This window comes from Schistocerca gregaria, chromosome 7, assembly GCF_023897955.1.
Source record: "Schistocerca gregaria isolate iqSchGreg1 chromosome 7, iqSchGreg1.2, whole genome shotgun sequence".
NCBI lineage: Eukaryota > Metazoa > Arthropoda > Insecta > Orthoptera > Acrididae > Schistocerca > Schistocerca gregaria.
Window position 1 is genome coordinate 293,074,114 of NC_064926.1, and position 18,802 is coordinate 293,092,915.

The 18,802-nt window shown below is 43.0% G+C and overlaps 1 protein-coding gene across 1 annotated transcript in view; it reads right to left on the reverse strand.

Moving 5' to 3' along the window:
• The window catches only part of LOC126282374 (arylalkylamine N-acetyltransferase-like 2), a 97,950-nt gene that overhangs the window by 47,817 nt on the left and 31,331 nt on the right, over positions 1–18,802 (reverse strand). The window lies entirely within an intron of this gene.

Genomic DNA, 18,802 nt, shown 5'->3' on the forward strand with positions numbered 1-18,802 from the left:
TTCATGTCCGTCACTTGTAGGAGATTACACCACTTTTCCTTTCTCGCTTTGGAGGTACCAGGCATCAGTACCTCACCTGCCTGGATCATTTCCTCTGAGAAGGCGTCCTTATTGTACAGTTCTTCATACTTTTTCAGAGCTTCCTTGCTGCTACCATTGAGTCCAGCGATATACTGTGTGCGGCACCCTCTAGCTATGCGCCGTCGAGAGATTTTCTTGACAAGGTCTATAAAAGTTTTATTAGATTGTATCTCTGGTTTAATTTCCAAGATCTCCTTATCAAGGTCCTCTGTGAAAAGTACCCAATGAGCTTTTTTGAAATTGAAGCGTCTCTTGAAGGGCATTACATCTGATTTGATTACTGCAGTAATGCAGCAAGTTATTGCTCTATGTTGCGATCTCGGAATTGGGTCCTCGATTTGCTTTACAGTTTGCAGGGATACCTTTTCGGAGACAAAGATGTTATCTGGATTATATCCTCGTTTCCATCTTCCGCTGTTAAATGATGCAGGCAATTTTGGGTCATGTATCAATTTTAGTTTAGCCTGGTCTGCCCAGATCTCCAGCATTTCGCCATCGTCATTTGTCTCTTTATAACCCCATGCGAGACCGTGTCAGTTAAAATCTCCTAGTACAACTTTAATGTTCTTTGAATTGAAATTTCCAGGCTCCGTAAATCTGAACCTCGTACTGGGTGGTTTGTGCACGGATGTTACAGTACATGAATGTAGCTCAATAGTTAAAATTTCTATTTTTTCTTCGCAGGTCAGGGCACAGGAGCATAAGTCTAAGTTCGATTTCACAAATATAGCACTTCCGTACCTTTCATGTGGTCTCTCAAGAACTAATTTCACATCTTGTATTTTTGGTCTATGGCTAGTTGGTGCTCTGTGTGTTTCTTGTAACACTAAAACATCACAGTTGTATAGTTTGCACATGTCAGATAATAAAATTTCTTTATTTACAGATAAGCCTTCAATATTGCAGGAAGTTGTCACTAGTGATGGTCTTGATAAAGGCCTTTTTTGAGTCTCTTCGGAGAGTTGTTTTGTCATCTTTGGTTTTGGTGCTCCGGTGTTTGCAGGATTTGCCGACTAGGTCGTTTCCGGGGGACGCCCGATTGCTTGATGTTCGAGTGGTGAACGCAATCTTCGTGGAGGCTCCTGCAGTGTCCCCCTACCAGGTGCTATGAATTGCGTATAATTATTTTGAAGGTTAAGGCTCTCTCCAAATCCATATATCTAAAATGGATACAAATTATTTTAACTACACAGTACCACTTACTCCACAAGCACACAGTTAATTTTATCTGTCTAGCTGAGCATATCGTAATATGACAACAGCTTAGGGTATTGTTATTTGTTTTAGTCACTGGCCGTGTCCAACTGTTGAGAAGCTATTGCGAACATAATTATACTGACAAGACGTACATGTTAGACAGGTAATACAATTGAAATATCTAGGGTCAGGAGCATGAGCAAATGTTTGAGGAAGTGGACTCCATTTCAGTAGAAGCGAAGATCTAAATTTCGATCAACAATTCTAATTTTAATTTTTAGTGGTTAAGTAAGTGCCAGTATGTTTCCTTCGGAAAGGTCACAGTCGACTCCCTTCTTCATCATTGCTAATCCGTTCTTATAATTATCCTCTAATGATTCCGTTTTTAACTGAACGTTAAAAATAAGTTTTACTTCCCTTATCCCACATGACTGGCTCCATTGGCTGATCAGTTTAGGAGACTGGAAAAATCTCATACACAGTGTAATTTATCTTCTGTTATTACGGTTCATTCTTTTTTGTGTTTGTATTAGAGATATCCAATCATGTGTGAAATCTACATTACGACTATAGTTGTGAAAAAACAAAAAAATGTACTCAATAGCAGTAAGATTATTTTTCGCCCTTGACAGTCACTTACGAAGTACAGTGATGAACGAAGACATAATACTGTTGCCCACGTGAGACTGAATCCTCCCTGGAGGCGTTATGGTACGTGACGCGGTGAGACTGTATCTAAGCGGAGCAGAGACGTACAGTGAGTCATTATAGTGACTACCGCCAGGACGCTGATGCACAAGCAACGAAAAATGCGTGCCACATTTAAAGAACCCCAAGTCTCCACACAACTAGAAATTTAGCGCGAACTTCAGTGCGATATACGTTTAATACTTTCCACAAAGAAACAATATTTCGAAATCTGGCAGAATATCAAAACAGATTGTAGTGGTTTCTGAGGTACACAAGCGTCAAGATACAATCGTTAATTTCTCTTCATGATAGCTATGGTAATGTTACTGATGATAGTACCAGTACAGCAACGTTAGAGAACAAGATTTTCAGAATTTTTTTCACGAAAGAAGGCGAAGTACATTTTCCTGAATTCGAATCAAGAACAGTTGCCAACATGAGTAACTTAGATGAGGATATACTCACTGTAGCGAAACTGCTCACTTAATAAAGGCTAGGCCAACGGTCCAGACTGTATACCAGCTAGGTTGATTTCAGAGTATGCTGATGCAAAGAGCTCCACACTTAGCAATCATATACAGCTGTTTTCTCTACGAAGGATCCGTACCTAAAGACTGTAAAACGGCACGGGTTATACCAACACTGAGCTTCTATCGTTATCGATTATAGCAATCTGATAAATTACAGCTCCATATCACTGACGTCGATTCGCAGTGGGAATTCGAGACATATTCTATGTCGAAACATTGTAAATCACCTCGAGGAAGACGATCCGTTGACACCAAGTGAGCAAGGATTCAGAATATATCTTTCTTGTAAAACACAATTAGCTCTTTATTCTCCCGAAGTAATGAGCGACATCGATAGAGGATCTCTGAATGATCCATGTTTCTAGATTTAGAAAAGGATTTTGATGTCGGTTCTCACAAGCGACTTGTAATCAAAATGCCTGCTTACGGACTATCGATTCAGTTGTGCGACTGGATCCGTGATTTCCTGTGGCAAAGGTCACAGGTCGTCATAACTGAGGCAAGTTATCAGCAAAAGTAGAAGTAATATCTGGCGTTCCCCGAAGAATTGTTGCAGGCCTTCTGTTCTTCCGAATCAGTGTAAACGATATAGAAGACAATGTGAGTGACCCTCTTAGATTTTTTTTTGACAATGCTGACATTATGGTCTTGTATAATCATTGCATCATCGACATCAATTATAAAAAGATTTATAAACGACATTTTTATTGTTCTAAAAGTGGCAACTGACTCAAACTAATGAAGCGTGTGAGGTTATCCACAGACTCCGTTACATTTCTGTTACGCCATAGATCACAAAACTCTAAAGCCTGTCAATTTAACTAAATATCTGGGAATTGTAATTACGGCCAACATAAACTGGAACGATCACATACATAGTGTTGTGATTAAGGCAAACCAAAGTCTGTGTTCTACTGGCAGAACGTTTAGAAGATGAAACAGGTCTACTAACGAAACTCCCTACACTATACTTGTCCACCTACGATTACAGTATTCCAGAGTAATATTAGATCCTTACCAGGTAGGACTGAGGGATAACACAGGAAAATTTCAAAGAAGGACATTTCGTTTTGTATTACAGCGAAGTTGGAGAGAGAGGAAGTTACGGATATGATACGCGACATGGGGTGGCAATCATTACTTGCCCTCCACTGCTAGTGGTGCCCCCTGCCGCTTGTGAGTGGTTACTGCAAGTTGACGTTGAATGTATGCGATGGTCCCCTTAATGTGATTGGACCGTATATATCGTGTGTGAATAAAGCAAGATATTCCACATGAGTTATTTTTCCTGAAAGTAAATGCAGCGAGTTGGCGATTAAATCTCGAGATTTGAACCAATAGAGTAGTGTACAACAATGATACAGCGTTTTTCTTCTGCTCTCTTTTTCTTAGTACTTGCAGTACAGGGCACATAAAACGTATCTGGAGGGAGAGGGGGTGGGGTGTCAAAAAATGGTTCAAATGGCTCTGAGCACTATGGGACTTAACATCTGTTGTCATCAGTCCCCTAGAACTTAGAACTACTTAAACCTAACTAACCTAAGGACATCACACACATCCATGCCCGAGGCAGGATTCGAACCTGCGACCGTAGCGGTCACGGGTCCAGACTGAAGCGCCTAGAATCGCATGGCCACATCGGCCGGCCGGGGGGTGTTACACCTGTAAAGAATGTAGACGTTGTCGTAAGCGGGGACATTTATCCTGAGGACCTAAAGGACATGACCATTGGCTTTCGGGCCAAGGGTGGAAGCATTTAGAGGTCGGGCTACGTTAGTAACTTCGCGTACCGCCATGGTTAAAGTATATCTTGCATGGAAAAATGACGCTGAGGTAACTGGGACGCACCACGCTCTGTAGATAACGCGGGTGAACGACGCCTGCAGTAATGTGCAAGGGCAAATAGATGTACAACTGTTGAGTAACTGACCGCCAAGATGAACCAAGGGGTTATCAACAGTGTCTCCTCAACGACCGTTAAGTGTACGTTGCTGCGCTGGCCCTCCGCAGCAGAGGCCAGGTTCAGGCCTCTATGGTGATTAATGTTCAGGGGCAGTCGTAGTAATTTTCACCCCTGTGAAGACGTCCACTGAGTGGCGACAGGTGGGATTTTCAGATGAATCACGTTTTGTGCTCCTTCGGACACAAGTTTGGATCTTGCCTTAGGGACCATGTCCGTTCCTACATTCAGTGTGTTTCTCCTCGGCACGGTAACACCTACCAGCAGTACAATGCAACGCACCACACAGCTCCCAGTGCACGTGCATGGTTCGAACTACCCACTTCACTAAACTCCCCGGATTGAAACCCTGTCAAGAATCTGCTGGACCATCTCGATCGGGCTGCTCGCACCGTCGAGCCTCAACCGAGTACAGCTTGCCACGACCTTGGAGTCATCATGGCTTCCAGAACCTCACTGACTCCCTTTCTAGACGTGTCTCAGCAGTCCACGCTGCAAAATTAGTTCTTCATTCTTTTGAGAGGTGGTCACATTAATATGATTGGACAGTGTAGTGTAAGTAATGGGTACATTGTTTAACTGTGGATGAAGACAAGATCAAATCAAGATTATGTATCCCAACAATATCTTATTGCGAGATGATAGGCAAACGTACAGAGCCTCTCAAACGTTTACTATTAAGAAGGGATAATACTGAAAAGCGATATGAACTGGAGAAAACAAGTAAAATGATAGAAAAGTTGAATAGTAGTCTTAGATTTGTTATAACGTATGCATCCGCAAAGGAAACGTTAACAAGAGCGCTGATGCATCAAATCAGAGGAAACTTATATAGTGTGTGCAGTTGTTATCAAGAAGTTAGGAAAGAGACTCGTAAGTGAGATCATAGCATATCGGTGCGAACTGTATAAAAGTGTAAACAGGTGCCTAGGGATGAGTAAGATAAGGCACATTTATCCACAGGCGAAGACATAGACAATAATACAAGAAAATCACTAACATGATAAACAATTGTCGTGTTGCGGTTCTCTACCCAGTTTAGAGATTCTTTTGAAGAGGGAACGCAGTGAAACTCATCGCGCATAATTTAATCAACTCTCCGTCACTGTATGGTACATCTAAGCATTGATTTTTCTTTACTATTAATTCGAAAATATGGGTTCTGTAATAATTCGTACTTCACTCTGTTCTGTGCTTCGCTGGACCAATATCGTGAGAGAAACTTCTCTCTGAAATCTTCGTACGATCGGCATGTCGCTGCAACATTCTGCATGGTTTTTGCGACTGCTCCTGACAAGTGTGCACATATAAAGTCTAATTTGTGTGCTAGCGTCCAGTGTTCTTGTAATCCTACTCGGAATTGATCAATAAAAGTTCGTGGATGTAATGAGTTTCCTTCACGAAAGTGTGGAAGTTTTCTGACTGTGAGGAAATAATCGTTGCCGTACTTTGTCACAGTTCCATATGAAATTCGCGATTCTTCGCCACCTTTGTTTCTGATCATTTCTCCCGTCGTTCTTTCCGGTTGTGGTAGGTCCATTGGATATTGTCCACTGTAACTTTCGAGTACCCTTGCGTAGTATCGTTAGAGTGGTGCGCAATAATTATCTTCCATCGGTTGTGAACGTGTAACTGAATGCATTGCACTGTACTCTTCGCGACCTGGCTTTCCATTGTCAGGTATTGGTTCGGTATCTTGTCTGGCTAACCTTGCCGCTTCATTGCACGATCCAAGCTGTCTTGACACATACATTTGTGGTTCTGCATGTGTTTGTGGTGCCGTTTGTTCATCAAGAATTTCGAAACGTGTTTGTTGTGGTGCAGGCTGTCTGATTTGACGTATGTTATTTTCCGCCTGTGACTGGAATCGAAAATGCATGATATCTTCGTTAATTGCTTGTTTTTCCGTCGTTGTTACAGATACGGATGTGGTTGCGGACTTAGTGCTTGTTCTGTCTTGTTCACTACGCTCTTCAATGGTTTGCAACAACTCTGTTCGCAATTTCTGAAATTGTTGCTTCGTTTGCGCTTCTATTTTGACTATGCGGTTATCATATATTTTCAGCGCTGCTTTTGTGATACGTTTGTGTAACACACTTGTAATAGGTGTAGTGATCGTATGTGTAAATATTAGTTATAAAATTAAGTAAAGACTTGGTGAAGGAAGTTACAGGGACTCAAGCACGCTAGCAGATACACGGAAGTGGAGCAGGACCGCGGAGAGGTAATCGTCCGATCGAGTATGCGAACCAAGCAGTCAGCAGTCTACTGGGGCCGTCGTCCGGAGGACATTGCCCGCCCCGCTGGAAAGCAGGGCAGACGGATCAGGAGCCAGCATAAGTCACGTGTACGATACACGAGGGAACCTTCTAGCATCGAACCACAGAGGTCAGTCACTGTGCTACAAACGTCACGCCGTCAGCAGGAACACGAAATAAATACCCCGGAAAGAGGCAGCTCCCTCTCGAAGTTTGCAGCTTCTTCTGAAGTCTGCTGGGAGTCTGCTAGAAGTCTGCTGGAAGTGCTGATCAACTTATGGAGTACGCTTGTCATGTTCCGGAAGCCTCGTGACGGTTGCTGGGCGTGCTGATTTACTCCCGACGGTACGCATGAAGAAGAAGCGGCAGCTAAGGAGGTCATAGGACACCATCGGACCTGATAGCAGCGTCTAGAACAGCTTCGAACCTAATAGCAGCGTCTAGTTACCACGACTTGCGAAGAAAGAAGAAGATGTTGTCCCTTCGCCAGTAAGTCACAGAAGTCGAGTCTTCGTTCCGAGTCAAGTCATGAAAGTCGAAGTCTCACCTATAGCAACAGAGGGAGACGTATAGTGAATAACCCAGGTGACTGGTTCGGACGAAGGGATGCGGCCGAACCAGTAAAGTCATCGTGAATTGGGAAGAACTCCAGTTCAATGGACGCCGCCCAGAGCCGCCGAATCTGAGAACACGGGTTCGCTTCTAGCACGGGGCAACTTTCGTCATCGCAGTGGCCGGCCAGCCGCCCGGAATTGCAAGCCAGTCCACTCGCCGGCACACAGTCTTGCCGCGTAAGCAGCGCTCGCAACGTGCGGCCGTCGTCAGCTGCTATTTCTGTGGCATTCCTTGCAGTCTACGTTAGCATCTCCCACCGCCGCCAGCACCGAGGCCACTGCGGCGTGTTGCTACGGAAGCACTGAACCAAGCGAGTAAAGTAAACCGGTTGAAGTCCGCTGAATGCACTGTTGTCAAGGAAATGTTTGTCAATAAATAACTCTTGGAGTAAGGGATATTTTGTTGTACCTCATCCTCTGAGCCAAAGGAAGAACCCATGTAGCCCAGCTCTCCATGCCTGACAATTAATAAGAATAACAAGAAATAAATAAAAAAATAGATTCTACATTTTTGGTGTCAGAATACCTTGGCTCTTTCGGGTGTAGGACATAAATATATTGGCAGAAAGAACTTGGATCTATCCGGTAACTAAACGTCGGTAGCGGCTATATTGATTCGAGGACCACGGCGCAAGAAGTCATCAACACCAGTATCAGCCACAGGCACAATATAGCTAGCAACCATCTACAATCAACAGACTTTAATTCAGTTTTTGGTGAGTGCAAAATGGCTAACGATATTTCTTTTGCTCTTTCGTTCTTTTTGTTTTTAGCGAAACTCATGTGAGTTACTATTATTCTTTTCAAGTAGTAATTGATATTGTATTTTGTTTTTCCCTCTTGGTAATGACATAGACACGTACTCATTATTTCTTGAACTAAATCAAATACTTGGTAGTGATATCTGTAGTAAAGTTAAATATTGGTTTGTATTGTACTTGTGTAAACAGGAAAATAGTACAATGGCAAACAGTCAGGTACAAGAAGTTTCCGCAACCGAAGCTATACAAATCTTAGTTAATCAAGTTGCTCAGTTAAAACAAGATAACAATGACTTGCTAAACAGATTATCCCAGAGTAGTTCATCTTCCAAAGCAACCCCAACCATGTTAGACCCATCAGCAGCAACGTTAGTGACCCCATTTTCTGGCAAGCCGGGTGAGGACATAGAAGCATTTTTTGCAGATTTATTAGCAGCATCTAAACTAGGGTATTGGACGGATGAACAGCTACTAGAAATGAAAAAATTACGATTAATTGGAGAAGCAAAGACACACGTCTTATATCAAGAGGAATTGCGGAATGTATTAACATTTGAGGAATTGAAACAAGGCTTGTTAAAAAGATATAAAAAAAACAGAACAGTTGCCGTTTTTACAGAGAACAACTAAACACCGTGGCTCAGAGACATAATGAAACACTTGAAAGTTTTGTGGATAGGATCCGGAAAGTTAATAGTCACACATACCAGTTGACCGCGAGCGACGAAGCGAATAAGTACATTTTGATGGAAGCTGAAAATAGAGCTTTAGATACTTTTTTACGTGGTTTGCCACCCGAATTTTTACGCCGTGTCCGTGCAGAATTTTCGAAAACCTTAAACGAAGCACTTAGCATTGCTACCGCTTTCGAGGAAATCGATGACGTGACAAAATACAAAGAAAAGAAAAATGTATTCGCCACAGGAGTTCACTGTTTTCGATTCGACGGACAGGGACACATTTCAAAAAATTGCAGGCAGCCACAGTGCACAATTTGCCACAGAATAGGTCACACATTTCGGGAATGTAGAAGAGTAAGGAGATCAGAGAATAGGGGACAGTTAAACGAATCAGGGACCCCTGGAATCGCCACCCGGCGTTCCCAGTAAAATTCCATGCTATCAAAGCGCATGCAAAGGCGGAATGCTGGTTATCAGGCATCATTAATGGTAAAGAAAGTAGGCTATTGGTGGACACCGCAGCTTTTGTGTCAGTTGTTAGTAACAAATGTACAGTAAATAAGAAATACATACGTTCAGAAGGCTGTACGTCACTGTCCTTTCACATAAATGGAGTAAAATTCCAAGAAGTTATGGAGGTAGTATCGAGGTTGAGCGACGAGTACGATGCTATCCTAGGGTTAGATTTCCTGCACAAACATCACGCCATAATCAACCTCGGGCAACAAACCGTGGAACTTAGTTGAACCGTGTTTCGACTAAGTGAAACCGTTGCCAAGGAAATTCAGCTGCAAGATCCCTTACTCCGGAATGAGGAATTACCAAAACTGCACGCTATTTCCTTGAAGGTAGATTCGCGGGATACACTACCGGTCGGTACGGGAAAAATACTTTGGGTAGACATTCATACTGCCTCACCCACAAACGCACTATGCATAGTGGAACCTTTGGAAGTAAATGACGAATTAGACGCAGCACATTGTTTTGTGCGCAGGAGTGTAGTTCATTTTACAGAAATTGACGGAGTACAGAAGGTACCAATACATGTAGATAATTTTGGGTCTGAGGATAAATGATTAAGGAAGGGAATGCTAATAGCTAATTTAAGTACACTGGAAGCGGTTGATTTTGATTGGACACATTCAAGTACTGAGCCAATTTCACGCTCTGTACCTGCTGCTTGTCTAGTAATTACGTTTATCTGTTTCTCTAGTTTCTTGACTTCTTCCTGGGTGTTGTTAGGTAATGTTTTGATCTCGTCCTGAGTGTCATTAACCAATGTTTGTACGTCCGCTTGTACCTTGTCAATGTCTGTTCACAATTGATTGTGACCCGTTACTAAGTTTCTTATCACTTCTCGAGATTCTTTTGCCTCGTCTTCAATATGACTTAGGTGTAACTGATGTTTTTTGTTTTCTTCTTTAATCGCACGCATTTGTCTCGTGGTTTCTGCATTTTGTTTCGTCATTTCTGAATTCTGAATTTTAATTTGGTTCGCTATTTCTTTATTTTGTATTCTCATGGTTTCCGTCATTAATTGTAATAATTCTGCCAGATTGGTGGGTCCTATTGCGTTGTATTCAGACGTCCTACGCTCTGTCTTTTCAGCCAAGTGTTGGTTTCCAACCGATTGCATTGAATTGTGGAGTGATACGTTTCTGCTCGAATTCCTTGTACCCTGTGGTGAGGGAGCTCTGATTACTTGTACTATGGGTTCTACATCTTCAAGACGCAAGTTAGAATCCTCATCGGCTGTCTCTCTACATTCCTGCTCCTCTGTCGTATGCTGACCTAGGTTTACTGTGCCTTGACGTACATTATCCTCATTATGGTGCGTTATCTGTCCTATTTCTCGCGATACTGCATCCTCTGTTGTACTGTCCTCTATTCTCTGTCCATCTTCATGCTGGGTCTCTACCTCATTTCGGTCAAGGTCTCGATCTGCCATTGCTAATATTTCCGAATCCCTTATTTTCTGTTTTTAAAGCAATTCACGCGCCCTACTTCGCATCAACATGCGCTCATACGACCTCACGCGTTTCATAAACTTTTTGCACACACGACTTGACAATCAATTCACTTACTTGTTGGGACCAACTTGTCAACGATATATCTGCCACCTGTGCGCTAGCATTGGAGAGAAAACTTAAGTCTAACAATATTAAAATTCATAAATTAACTACGCTATTGTCTCTGCTAGAATGTCTCACTTTCTATGGAATACTTTCTCGCTATCTATCGCTGCAGCTACTGTTTTCGACTATGTATAACTTTAAGAAAAAAAAATTTAAAAAAATTTTTCAACAACATATTTTTCTGAGATAGGTAGGCATGTGGTCGACCTTCAATCATGGTATTTTACCATCCTGGCAGGATCGCTATTCTATAACTTTCTGCGTGGTTTCCGCTTGTTCTAAGTCCTGTCTCCCTACCCCTTTCGCGCAACGATGCTCTGAGCGTGTTTTGTGGGGAATTGACTAGGTTGAACCTGGGACCTATTGCGGGTAAGGAGACGCCAGACAACACATGACATGTAGAGTTCAGAAGAGTTCAGTGTGACTAGCGATGATATAACCAAACACTTAATGTTTTCAGCATCAGCTCCACTGCGCCCCCTGTAAAAGAATCTTAATACTAACTAAATTTAGTGAAAAGCGTTCAAGGCTTTCATATTTTTAGTTAGCTGGTAAAATAACATCGAAAAAGCAGTTAAGTTTACCATTGGAAATTTTTCTCTTCTCTCAAAATATTGTTTATAAATTGCACTATTGATAAAAGGAATTATTTTAATACAGGTGCTAAAAACCAACTGCGTTCAACAAAAATGTGAAAGAATATTCCCTGAATGGGTTTCCAAGTTCTACAAGTTTCACAAAAGAGAAAACTATCAAAATTGTCTACAGTGACTCTCAATTATCTTTAATTAGTTATCTAACTTGTGGTAAATTACAGTGGCTGATGTGGCTTCTCAATAATTATATAACAGAGAAATAATTGTATTTCAGATTTTAACTTACGTAGCAAATGTGAATAGCATGAGATTTAATTGACGGTCTACACTAGTATTACGTAAAAAGGGGATGTAACAGATGACACTTTTGCAGTTCGGAGTGAAGCCTTATGCACTCAAAAATGCGGCATCGCGTGCGCTCAATTCCTTGTCGGTGTTCGTCAGGGAGCGGCGGCCAGCGCAGTTCCATGCATCTCGCCGCGTCGGAAGCAACTCTTTCCTAACTTCTCCTTACTACAATTAACCGAAGTTGGTTTTAGAAAAAACTATCTGGCTGTGTCTTCATCTGACCAATCAGGGTCTCAATGTTAACCTTAAGCTCCGCCTACAAAAACTCTGTCTAGCCAATGAGAAACGTTATACTGTTCGTGGTGGGGCAATGTTTTTAAAGTTTTCAACGTAACAGAGACGCGAAAAAGTCTCACGCTAAAATTTGCAGCTGGTGTGGCCCTTTTAGTGTTATCGTAAGATCTATACTGTTCTTCTGGAGGGCTCTATCTTTTAACATGGGCTGGGGGGTGGTCCTGGCGGTTACATTTAGTGGTGAGGCAATGTTTTTTAGGTTTGCAACGTAACAGAGACGCGAAAATGTCTCACGCTAAAACTTGCGGCTGGTGTGGCCCTTTTAGTGTTATCGTAAGTTCTATACTGTTCTTCTGGAGGGCTCTAGCTTTTAACATGGGCTAGGGGTGGTCCTGGTGGTTAGCTGGAGACGTGGGTGTCCGTCCCTTATTATAGGGCCCTCTAGCTTCACATGGTTCTGCTCTCGGCTTCTGTTCTCGTTTCTCCCCTTGGAACTGCGTCTGTCTCACGGTGGGGAGGTATGACATGCATTTAGGCATTCTTGTGTTAGTCTGTGGTATTCCATTTGCTCCCTCATTACTCGTATTAGTTTGGTTATTGTCACGATTTATTCGGAGCTATGTGACATACTACTGGATTTGCTTGTCAGGTCAGGGTTTTCATGGAGGGTGTTGGATTTGCCTGACAGCTTACAACTACTATAAAGTCACGCTACCTGACGAGAAATAGTTACCTTACATTAGGAAATTCAATACTGTTGGAGAAATGCGAAGTCGTTTTTCTCGAGAATTTTTCAGAGATTCATGGAACTGCTTTCTATAACTGATACTTCAGTTCTGAACTTCAAGTACCATAAATTTAAACCTTGACCATTTGCGAGTAGGACTCGTGTTCTGGAGGTTCCGTCCACAAAGTTAATTGTGTATGTAGACAGCTTACTCATCACGGGATCAACGACTTCTGCCTATTATCGACATTGATATTGGCAAGAAATCGATTCTGAGGATTCCAAGACTTTCGAGAACGAAAAAGTTCGAAGTTTGGAGTTAGATATTTCATTCGTGTGACGTAATACAGATTATCAATTTTCGTATTTCTTTCCTTTACCTGTAGTGTGAAGCATTATTTCTTCCAAATTTTATGGCTCCACATGAGGCGGACGTTGACTATATGTTTTAATGAATGAATTTGCACGTATCAAAATATGTGACATAAATGGCCATATCTTTTGATTTCATTGACTTACAAGCTGAAGATTTTACAACGCCAAGGAGTAATAGACCCTAGTACGTGAAACATACACCGTCGGGAAAAAAATTATCAGCAATTAGAATGAGTTGTGCGACATAAACGAAAGTCCGTAGGTGCGTTTCTACATCTGATAGATGTTATCCGTTAAAATTTCCTCCAGACGCGTAAGAGTGGCGCTAGTGGCACCGCTACGAGGATGCAAACCAGATTTGCTTTAAATGCACACACTCGTGAGCGTTAGTTGCCTTTGAGATTTGACGTGGTGAGATGATGTTTGTCAAGGACGCCTTTAAGGCGGCAACGACGGCATTATCGACAACTCCTGGGTTTGAACGACGTCGTGTAATAGGAATACAAGCACCTGGTTGTTCATTCTGCATTATTGCAGAAAGACGTGTCAGGAATGTAGCCACTTTACACCTTTGCTGACAGCGGTGGTCACGAGAATATACGGTGACAAGTAAACCTGGCTCTGGGCCGCCACGAGGCACTACCGAGAGTGAAGACCATCGTGTTCGGCGTACGGCTCTGGCGCATCGTACAACATCTGCGGAAGCGTTTTGATCTGCAGTTGGCACTGCAGTGACGCAACGAACAGTTAAAAATCGGTTACTTCAAGGACAGCTAGGAGCCAGACGGCGTGTAGCGTACATTCCACTGACCACAAGCCACCGCCGTTGACCAAGCGAGAGCTCGTTGGAGGGCACGGTAGAGGTCTGTTTTTTTTTTCTGATGAAAGCTGGTTCTGCCTCGGTGCCAGTGACCGCCCTGTGTTGGTTAGAAGGAGGCCAATTGAAGGCTTGCACCCAACCTCTGGTTATCCCACGTAGCCTGACCGCAAATTTGTTAGTCAATTCAGTGATTCTATCTGTTGTGCTGCCATTCGTAAACAGCTTTCCAGTAGTGTTTGCCAACAGGATAATGGTCGCCCACATACCAGCTGCTCGAATCCGACGTGGTCTACAGACTGTGTACGGTCGTGGACAAAACGAGTGAAATCCCTCACCTTTGCGTTATGCTGATCCGCACAGCTTTGAAGTCTGCTACAGAGCATAACAGGCAAGGGGACGAAGTGCTACCAACATACCATGCACAGGCGGAAACTGAAAAACTATCCGAACTTTGTCAGACTGTTTTTAATCATGTGTAACACTGTATTAACGCTGATTAGTGTGTTAAACACGTAAATATAAGATATAAATGAAAGAAGAAACTCTAATTAGAATGTACTGTGTTAATAAAAATTAATTTCAGCTTATCGAGATAACACAACTGTTTTAGTAAGACAAAGTACCCCACACCGTTACGAATTAGCAAAATACGAGACGTGCATTCGGCCACGAAACGGTCTGTGTCATCATTCAGACCAGTCACACTGGATTACCGTTGCTGATCTACCATGAAAGTGTGCAAATGAAGATTCATAACAAAATTCTGTTAAAAATCATTCGTTGCCATAATTTAGTCAATTCAGTTATTGACAGAAGCGGAAAAAGTAGGCAGTAACAAATATGAAATTCTACAAGAGTTCCATATTGACATCCACACAAGGCGCTGGTTCAGAATGAAAGTAGCAATAAAACGCACTGGGGGCGCGAGAATTTCTTAAAATGGCTTTACTGATAGATTATCTTCCTCCATCGAGATTAGAACCGAAAACAAACCAGACCCCCCTTGCATTAGCTAACTACACTAGCAGACAGACCTCTATTATTACCCCAGATATGAATAAGCCGTCAATTTCGAGATGAAAATGGCAAAATGATGTGCTGCTCTGTTGCACAGACCTTGGTGGTGTAAAAAGTGGGCTTCTATGTCAACTCACTCTAAAGATACGGCAGTTTATGTAAAGTAAATTTACGCGAAAGGTCAAAAAATGGCTCTAAGAACTGTGCGACCAAACTGCTTAGGTCATCAGTCCCCTAGACCTAGAACTACTTAAACCTACCTAAGCTAAGGGCCTCACACACATCCATTCCCGAGGTAGGATTCCAACCTGTGACTGAAGCATCCGCGCTGTTCGTGATTGAAGCGCTTAGAACCGCTCGGCCACCGCACCCGCTGAAACCCTTTTCACCATTAACAGAATTTCGTTATGAATCTTCACGCACTGATAAATTTGTACACTTTCATGGTAGGTCAGCAACGGTTATCCAGTGTGACTGGTCTGAACGATGACACAGACCGTTTCGTGGCCGAAAGCGCGTAATATTTTGCTAATTCGTAACGATTTGGAGTACTTTGTCTTACTAAAACAATTATGTTATCTCGATGAGCTGGAATTTATTTTTATTAGTACAGCTCCCTAGTTAGCGTTTCTTCCTTCATTTATATTTTATATTCACGTGTTGTGTTTAACACACTATTCAGCGTTAAAATAGTCTTACACATGATTGAAAACAACATGACAAAGTTCGGAAAGTTTTTCAATTACACGCCTGTGGATAGTATGTTGGAAGCACTTTGTCGCCTTGCCTGTTATGCTGTGTAGCAGACTTCAAAGCTGTGCGGATTAGCATAAAGAAAATGTGAGTGGTCTCGCTCGTTTTCTCCTCGACTGTAATTGTTGCAGTGGCCTGCTCGATCATCACATCTGTCTGGAATTGAGCACATGCAGGACATCATCGGCCCACAACCTCAGTGTCATCCAGAACCAGCATTAGCCATCCCTATGTTGACCGACCAAGTGCAACAGGCGTGGAACTCTATCCCACGAACTCACTGTCACTGTTAAAGATTGCTCCCAGCAAATGTCATGATTCAAGGTGAACGAGAAATACACTATAGGTTTTGATGAGAGACCCTGTGGGTATAAAAATTTGGTATAACTGAACGTTACTTTTGATTGCACTGATTTAGAAGCTTCAGTATTTTGCACAGCTAAGCTACATACATCATAGTATGTGACATAAATTTCGATTTCTTTCATCTACCCGCTCAAGAGAAAAGGGATTTTAGAAGTTAGACAGACAGTGAGAGAAAGATAGAGCCGACGCTGAAGCGGCAAAGAATCAATTGTAGGCATGCGTATTAAAATACGGAGATATGTAAACTGGCAGAATACGGTGCTGCCGACGGCAACGCGTGTATAACACAACATGCGTCTGGCGCAGTTGTTAGATCGGTTACTGCTGCTACAATGTCACGTTATCAACATTCAAATGAGATCGAACGCGATGTTGTAGTCGGCAGGCAACCGATGGTACAAATCATCTCCGAGGTAGCGATGAAGCGGGGATTTTTCCGTGAGACCATTTCACGAGTGACCACGAATATCATGAAACCGGTAAAACAACAGATCTCAGACATCGTTACGGCCGAAGAAAGATCTTGCAAGAATGACGGAAGAGAATCGTTCAACGTGACGTAAATGGAATCCTTCCGCATATTGCTGTACATTTTAATGTTGGGCTATCAACAAGTGTCAGCGTGCGAACCATTTAACGAAACATCATAGAATTTGGCTTTCGGAGCCGAAGGCCCATTCGTTTACCCTTCACGACTGCACGACACAAAGCTTTACGCCTCGCGTAGGCCAGTCAACACCAACACTGGACTGTTAATGACTGGAAAATTGATACTAGCTGGATGAGTCTCGGTTTAAATTGTTTCGAGCAGACCTCATCAATCCGTGGACTTTGTATGTCAGCAGGGGACTGTTCAAGTTGGTGGAGGCTCTGGAATGGTCTGCGGCTTGTGCAGTTGGTGGGAAGTGGGACCCCCGATAGTCTAAATACGACCGTGACAGGTGATATGCACACTATGTGATCAACAGTATCCGGACACCCCCAAAACACACGGCCGGCCGATGGTGGCCGAGCGGTTCTAGGCGCTTCAGTCTGGAACCGCGTGACCGCTATGGTCGCAGGTTCGAATCCTGTCTCGGGCACGGATGTGTGTGATATCCTTAGGCTAGTTAGGTTTAAGTAGTCCTAAGTTCTAGGGGACTGATGACCTGAGATGTTAAGTCCCATAGTTCACAGAGCCATTTGAACCAGCCAAAACACACGTATTTCATATTAGGTGCATTGTGCTGTCACCTACTGCCAGGTAATCCGTATCAGCGACCTCAGAAGTCATTAGACATTGTTTAGCAACAGAATGGGGCGTTCTGGGGAACTCATGGTCTTCGAACGTGGTCAGGTGTTTGTGTGTCACTAGTGTCATTTCTGTACGAGAGATTTCCATACTCCTAAACAACCCTAGGCCCACTGTTTCCGATGTCATTGTAAAGTCGAAACGTGAACAGACACGTACAGCACAAAAGCGTACAGGCCCACCTATTCTGATGACTGACAGAGACCGCTGAGAGTTGAAGAGGGTCGTATTGTGTAATATACGCAGACATTTATCCAGACCATCACACAGAAATTCCAAACTGCATCAGGATCCAGTGCAATTACTATGACATTTAGGCGGTAGGGTGAGAAAACTAGGATTTCATGGTGGAGTGGCTGCTCATAAGCCACACATGTTGCCGGTAAATGTCAAATCACGCTTTGCTTGGTGTAAGGAGCGTAAACATTGGACGACTGAACAGTGAAAAAACTTTGTGCGGAGTGACGAATCATGGAATATAATGTGGCGATCAGAAGGCAGGATATGGATATGTCGAACGCCCGGTGAACTCCATCTGCCTGCGTGTGTAATGGCAACAGTAAAATCGGAGGCGGTGGTGTTATGTTGTGGTCGTGTTTTTAATGGAGGGAGCTCGCACGCCTTGTTGTTTTTCGTGGCACTATTACAGCACAGGCCTACATTAATGTTTTAAGAACCTTCTCATTTCCCACTCTTGAAAAGCAATTCGGGGATGACGACTGCATCTTTCAACACGATCGAACACCTGTTCATAATACACGACCTGTGGCGGAGTGGTTACACGACAGTAACGTTCCTGTAAGGCACCGGCCTCCACAGAGTCCTGATCTGAATCCTATAGAGCACCTTCGGGATGTTCTGGAACACCAACTTCTTGGCAGGCATCACCGACCGACATCGATACCTATCCTCAGTTAAATTCTCCGTGAAGAATGGGCTGCCATTCCCATGAAAACTTCCGGGACCTGATTAAAAGTATGCCTGCGAGAGAGGAAGCTGTCATCAAGGCTAAGAGCGGGTCAACACCATACTAAATTCCAGCCTCACCGATACCGGGCTCCACGAACTAGTAACTCATTTTCAGCCAGATATCTGGATACTTTTGATCACAAAGTGTACGTAACCATCTTGTCTGATCACCTGCATACATTCATGTACATTGTTGATTCCGACGGACTTGGTTAAGTCCAGTAAGACAATGCGACAACCAGCACGTCCAGAATTGCCACAGAGTGGCTCCAGGAACGCTATTTTGAGTTTTCCGATGGCAACCAAACTCCCCAGACATGAACATTATTGAGCATATATAGGATGCCTTGCAACTTGCTGTTCAGAAGAGATTTCCACTCCCTCGTGCTCTTAGGGATTT